The sequence below is a fragment of the Lithobates pipiens genome, unplaced genomic scaffold, assembly GCF_037356315.1.
Source record: "Lithobates pipiens isolate NorthernLeopardFrog02 unplaced genomic scaffold, aLitPip1_a1.2 Scaffold_8, whole genome shotgun sequence".
Taxonomy (NCBI): Eukaryota; Metazoa; Chordata; class Amphibia; order Anura; family Ranidae; genus Lithobates; species Lithobates pipiens.
The window spans coordinates 542,572,709-542,579,008 of record NW_027507903.1 but is presented as its reverse complement, the minus strand read 5'-3'; positions in this window follow the sequence as shown (position 1 = coordinate 542,579,008).

Below are 6,300 nucleotides of genomic sequence, written 5' to 3'. Positions count from 1 at the left end.
ACAGCAGAAGATGGTCCATAAAGATCTGGAGGGGACAAATGACAGTTCCAGACAGCCAATGGCACTCTGCTAATACTCTGCCAATACCCAGCAACACTTTGCCATACCCAGCCATACTCTGCCCTACCCAGCCATACCCTGCCTTACCCAGCCATATTCTGCCATACCCAGCCATACTCTGCCCTACCCAGCCATACTCTGCCCTACCCAGCCATACTCTGCCCTACTCAGCCATACTCTGCCTTACCTAGCCATATTCTGCCATACTCAGCCGTGAAGGGGCTCTCTGCGCTCCTTCTCCGACGCATGGAGGGGGCTCTCTGCGCTCCTCCTCCGACAGGTGGAGGGCGCTCTGTACACTCCTCCGACGGGTGGAGGGCGCTCTCTGCGCTTCTCCTGAGATGCACGGAGGGCGCTCTCTGCGCTCCTCCGGCATGTGGCAGGCGATCTCAATACTCTGCATCTAAAGGACTCAGACACACAGAAATACATAAAGAGAAATACATCACTCAGGCTCTTCAGCACCCCTACCTCTGTGGTGCCTAATTGCCCTTTGCCTATAATCGGCCCTGTGTATCCTGTTTGCAGAGTTTACCAAGAGTGCTCGGGCACTCTCAACACTCCTCTGACGTGCGAAGGGCGCTCTCTACGCTCCTTCTCCGATGCGCAGAGGGCGCTCTCTGCGCTCCTCCTCTGATGCGCGGAGGGCGCTCTCTGCGCTCCTCCGACGTGTGGCAGGCGATCTCAACACTCTGCATCTAAAGGACTCAGACACACAGAAATACATACAAATAAAATACATAAAGATAAATACATCACTCAGGCGCTTCAGCACCCCTACCTCTGTGGTGCTTGACTGCACTTTGCCTAGAATTGCCCCTGTGTATCCTGTTTGCAGAGTTTACCGAGAGTGCCCGGGCAATCTCAACACTCCTCTGACGCATGGAGGGCACTCTCTGTGCTCCTCCTCCGACGCGTGGAGGGCATTCCTAACGCTCCTCTTCCGATGCGTGGAGGGGCTTCCTGCGCTCCTTCTCCGATGCGTGGAGGGCGTTCATTGCGCTCCTCCTCCGACGGGTGGAGGGCGCCCTGTGCCCTCCTCCTCCGACGGGTGGAGGGCGCTCTCTGCGCTCCTCCTCCGACGGGTGGAGGCCGCTCTCTGCGCTCTCTCCTGAGATGTGTGGAGGGCGCTCTCTGCGCTCCTCCGACATGTGGCAGTTGATCTCAATACTCTGCATCTAATGGACTCAGACACACAGAAATACATACAAATACATAAAGAGAAATACATCACTCAGGCGCTTCAGCACCCCTACCTCTGTGGTGCTTGACTGCACTTTGCCTAGAATCGGCCCTGTGAATCCTGTTTGCAGAGTTTACCGAGAGTGCCCGGGTACTCTCAACACTCCTCTGACGCGCGGAGGGCGCTCTCTGCGCTCCTCCTCCGACATGCAGAGGGCACTCTTTGCGCTCCTCTGACACGTGGAGGGAGCTCTCTGCACTCCTCCGACGTGTGGCGAGCGATCTCAATACTCTGCATCTAAAGGACTCAGACATACAGAAATACAAATACATAAAGAGAAATACATCACTCAGGCGCTTCAGCACCCTATCTCTGTGGTGCTTGACTGCATTTTGCCTAGAATCGGCCCTGTGTATCCTGTTTGCAGAGTTTACCAAGAGTGCCCGTGCACTCTCAACACTCCTCTGAAGCGTGGAGGGTGCTCTCTGCGCTCCTCCTCCGACGCGCAGAGGGCACTCTCTGCGCTCCTCCGACGTGTGGCGGGCGATCTCAACACTCTGCATCTAAAGGACTCAGACACACAGAAATATATACAAATAAAATAAAGATAAATATATCACTCAGGTGCTTCAGCACCCCTACCTCTGTGGTGCTTGACTGCGCTTTGCCTAGAATCGGCCCTGTGAATCCTGTTTGCAGAGTTTACCAAGAGTGCCCGGGTACTCTCCACACTCCTCTGACGTGCGGAGGGCGCTCTCTGCGCTCCTCCTCCGACATGCAGAGGGCGCTCTCTGTGCTCCTCTGACTCGTGGAGGGCGCTCTCTGCACTCCTCCGATGTGTGGCGGGCGATCTCAATACTCTGCATCTAAAGGACTCAGACACAGAAATACATACAAATAAAATACATAAAGATAAATACATCACTCAGGCGCTTCAGCACCCCTACCTCTGTGGTGCTTGACTGCACTTTGCCTAGAATCGGCCCTGTGAATCCTGTTTGCAGAGTTTACCGAGAGTGCCCGGGTACTCTCAACACTCCTCTGACGCGCGGAGGGCGCTCTCTGCGCTCCTCCTCCGACATGCAGAGGGCACTCTTTGCGCTCCTCTGACACGTGGAGGGAGCTCTCTGCACTCCTCCGACGTGTGGCGGGCGATCTCAATACTCTGCATCTAAAGGACTCAGACATACAGAAATACATACAAATACATAAAGAGAAATACATCACTCAGGCGCTTCAGCACCCTATCTCTGTGGTGCTTGACTGCATTTTGCCTAGAATCGGCCCTGTGTATCCTGTTTGCAGAGTTTACCAAGAGTGCCCGTGCACTCTCAACACTCCTCTGAAGCGCGGAGGGTGCTCTCTGCGCTCCTCCTCCGACGCGCAGAGGGCGCTCTCTGCGCTCCTCCGACGTGTGGCGGGCGATCTCAACACTTTGCATCTAAAGGACTCAGACACACAGAAATACATACAAATAAAATAAAGATAAATACATCACTCAGGTGCTTCAGCACCCCTACCTCTGTGGTGCTTGACTGCACTTTGCCTAGAATCGGCCCTGTGTATCCTGTTTGCAGAGTTTACCAAGAGTGCCCGGGTACTCTCCACACTCCTCTGACGCGCGGAGGGCGCTCTCTGCGCTCCTCCTCCGACATGCAGAGGGCGCTCTCTGTGCTCCTCTGACGCGTGGAGGGCGCTCTCTGCACTCCTCCGACGTGTGGCGGGCGATCTCAATACTCTGCATCTAAAGGACTCAGACATACAGAAATACATACAAATACATAAAGAGAAATACATCACTCAGGCGCTTCAGCACCCTATCTCTGTGGTGCTTGACTGCATTTTGCCTAGAATCGGCCCTGTGTATCCTGTTTGCAGAGTTTACCAAGAGTGCCCGTGCACTCTCAACACTCCTCTGAAGCACGGAGGGTGCTCTCTGCGCTCCTCCTCCGACGCGTGGAGGGCGCTCTCTGCGCTCCTCCGACGTGTGGCGGGCGATCTCAACACTCTGCATCTAAAGGACTCAGACACACAGAAATACATACAAATACATAAAGAGAAATACATCACTCAGGCGCTTCAGCACCCCTATCTCTGTGGTGCTTGACTGCATTTTGCCTAGAATCGGCCCTGTGTATCCTGTTTGCAGAGTTTACCAAGAGTGCCCGTGCACTCTCAACACTCCTCGTACCTCTGTGGTGCTTGTAATATATATAAATATATATAGATAGATAGATAGATAGATATAGGAGCAATTATATATGGAATATATATGTGTGTGTGTGTATGTATGGACTAATAATATTGTAGAGGTGACGCGCAGGGGACTGGGCCTGTGTATCCTGCATGCAGGTTCCCTTACCATGTGAAGAGGGATCGCCAGGGACAGACTGAGCTCGCAGCCGTCTGCTGTCTGTATTTATAGCCCTGCGGGCCGTTGCGACACCTCCTTCTGTGACGTCACGTATAACGGTCCATTTGGTAGCAGATGGTCACGCGACTGTACGTCATTTGTCACGTGACTTCTGCTCATCTGTCACGTTAGCGTAGCTATTCCGTCACCTCTCTCCCTGTAGCACACACTGGGTGGGGTGTCAGGCCGGTGTCTTCTCATATAAGGTCCCCCATCCGATAGTGTCCGCTGTGTACTGCGCATGCGCAGTACACAGCAACACAGATTCCGTAAATTGCCGAGGATGAACGGCGCCTGCGCCGCGAGTCCAGGTTACATCCCCACTATCCAAGTGGACATAGAGTAGGAATATAAAAGAACCGAGCGCAGCGAGGCCGAGCCCGAAGCGTGGCGAGCGAACCTCGCCCGCCAGGGGCCCTCTAATATTCACAACCCTGTGTCCACTAGGATGGTGGGGCCACCACCTCCACTCACGGTGCAGGCACCGTTCAACTTCGGAGATTTCCGAAGCTTCGTCTGCTCCGTACTGCGCATGCGCAGCACGGGGCGGACGCTATATGATGGGCGGACACTATATGGCACAACACCGGCTCCTCCCAATCCCCCGTCTGAAGAAGTGACAGCGCCGTGGTGACAGGCAGATCAGAACAGGGAGAGAGGCGAGCTGCTGGCCATGGCTTTGTAAAGGGGGCGGGGCACGGCGCGGTGACATCACTGCACCTGACCAAACATCCCCTTCTCTCCTGGTGTCTTGTCATATAAGGTCCCCCATCCGATAGTGTCCGCTGTGTACTACGCAGCTACACAGATTCCGAAAATTGCCGAGGATGAATGGCGCCTGCGCCGTGAGTCCAGGTTCCATCCCCACTATCCAAGTGGACATAGAGTAGGAATATAAAAGAGTTGAGCGCAGCGAGGCCGAGCCCGAAGCGTGACGAACGAAGCACGCCCGCAAGGGGCCCTCTAATATTCACAACCCTATATGCGCTTGGATGGTGGGGCTACCACCTCCACTCACGGCGCAGGCGCCGTTCAACTTCGGAGATTTTCCGAAGCTTCGTCCGCCCCGTACTGCGCGCAGTACGGGGTGGACGCTATACGATGGCCGGACACTATATGGCACAACACCGGGACGGATATCACACAGGCACAGCGAGCAGAGTGAAGCCGCCTCCCCCTCCAGTGTTTATGTGTACACAGGGGGAGGGGAGCTACTGTGCCATGCTGATCTGCAGTACTGAATAGGATGGGGTAGGGGGGTCTGTGTAAAGAACAGAAAGAGTCTGCCAGCCACTGAACACTGTATTCGAGATGACACTGACTTCCCCCCCACCAAACCAGGGAGATACAGGCACAGAGACGGTGACAAAAGTAGAAAGAAATTGCCAGGAAACAGCAGAAGATGGTCCATATACAGTTAGGGCCATATATATTTGGACACAGGCACAATTTTCATACTTTTGGCTCTGTATGCCACCAGAATAAGAATAAAAACAAAACAATCCAAATGAATTTGGAGTGCAGACTTTCAGCTTTATTTCAAGGGATTGAAGAAAAATATATAGTACACATTTTAGGAACTGCAACCATTGTTATACACAGTCCCCCCATTTTCAGGGGCTCAAATGTAATTGGACAAATGAATATAATCATAAATAAAATGTTCATTTTTAATATTTTGTTGAGAATCCTTTACTGGCAATGACTGCCTGAAGTCTGGAACCCATGGACATTGCCAAAGCCTGTGTTTTCTCCTTTCTGATGCTTTGCCAGGCTCTAACTGCAGCTGTCTTCAGTTGTTCTCTGTTTGTCGGTTTTTCTGCCTTTAGTTTTGCCTTCAGCAAGTGAAATGCATGCTTAATTGGGTTGAAATCCGGCGATTGACTCAGCCATTGCAGAATATTCCACTTATTTTCCTTCAAAAGCTCCTGGTTTGCTTTTGCTGTGAGTTTTGGATCATTGTCCATCTGTACTGTGAAGCGCCGTCCAATCAACTTTGCTGCATTTGGCTGAATCTGAACTGATAATATATCTCTAAACACTACAGAATTCATCCAGCTGCTTCTGTCTTCTGTCACATCATCAATAAAAACCAATGACACAATGCCACTGGAAGCCATGCATGCCCATGCCATCACACTGCCTCCACCATGTTTTACAGATGACGTTGTGTGCTTTGGATCATGAGCTGTTCCAAGCCTTCTCCACACTTTTTTCTTCCCGTCATTCTGGTACAGAATAATCTTTGTTTCATCCATACAAATAATGCTTTTCCAGAACTGGTCTGGTTTTGTAGATGTTTTTTGGCAAAATCTAATCTGGCTTTTCTATTGTTCAGTCCTATAAATGATTTGCACCTTGTGGTGAACCCTCTGTATTTGCTCTTGTGAAGTCTTCTCTTGATTGTAGACTTTGACAATGATACGCCCACCTCCTGGGGAGTGTCCTTCACTTGCCTAGATGTTGTAAATGTTTTTTTTACCATAGAGGATCCTGGGATCATCCACCACTGTTGACGTAGATGCCCAGGCCTTCTTATGTTGCTGAGCTCACCAGTGCATTCTTCTTTCCTCAAAATGTAGCTAAATGTTGATTTGGCTACTCCTAATGTCACTGCTATCTCTCTGAGGGATTTGTTTAGTTT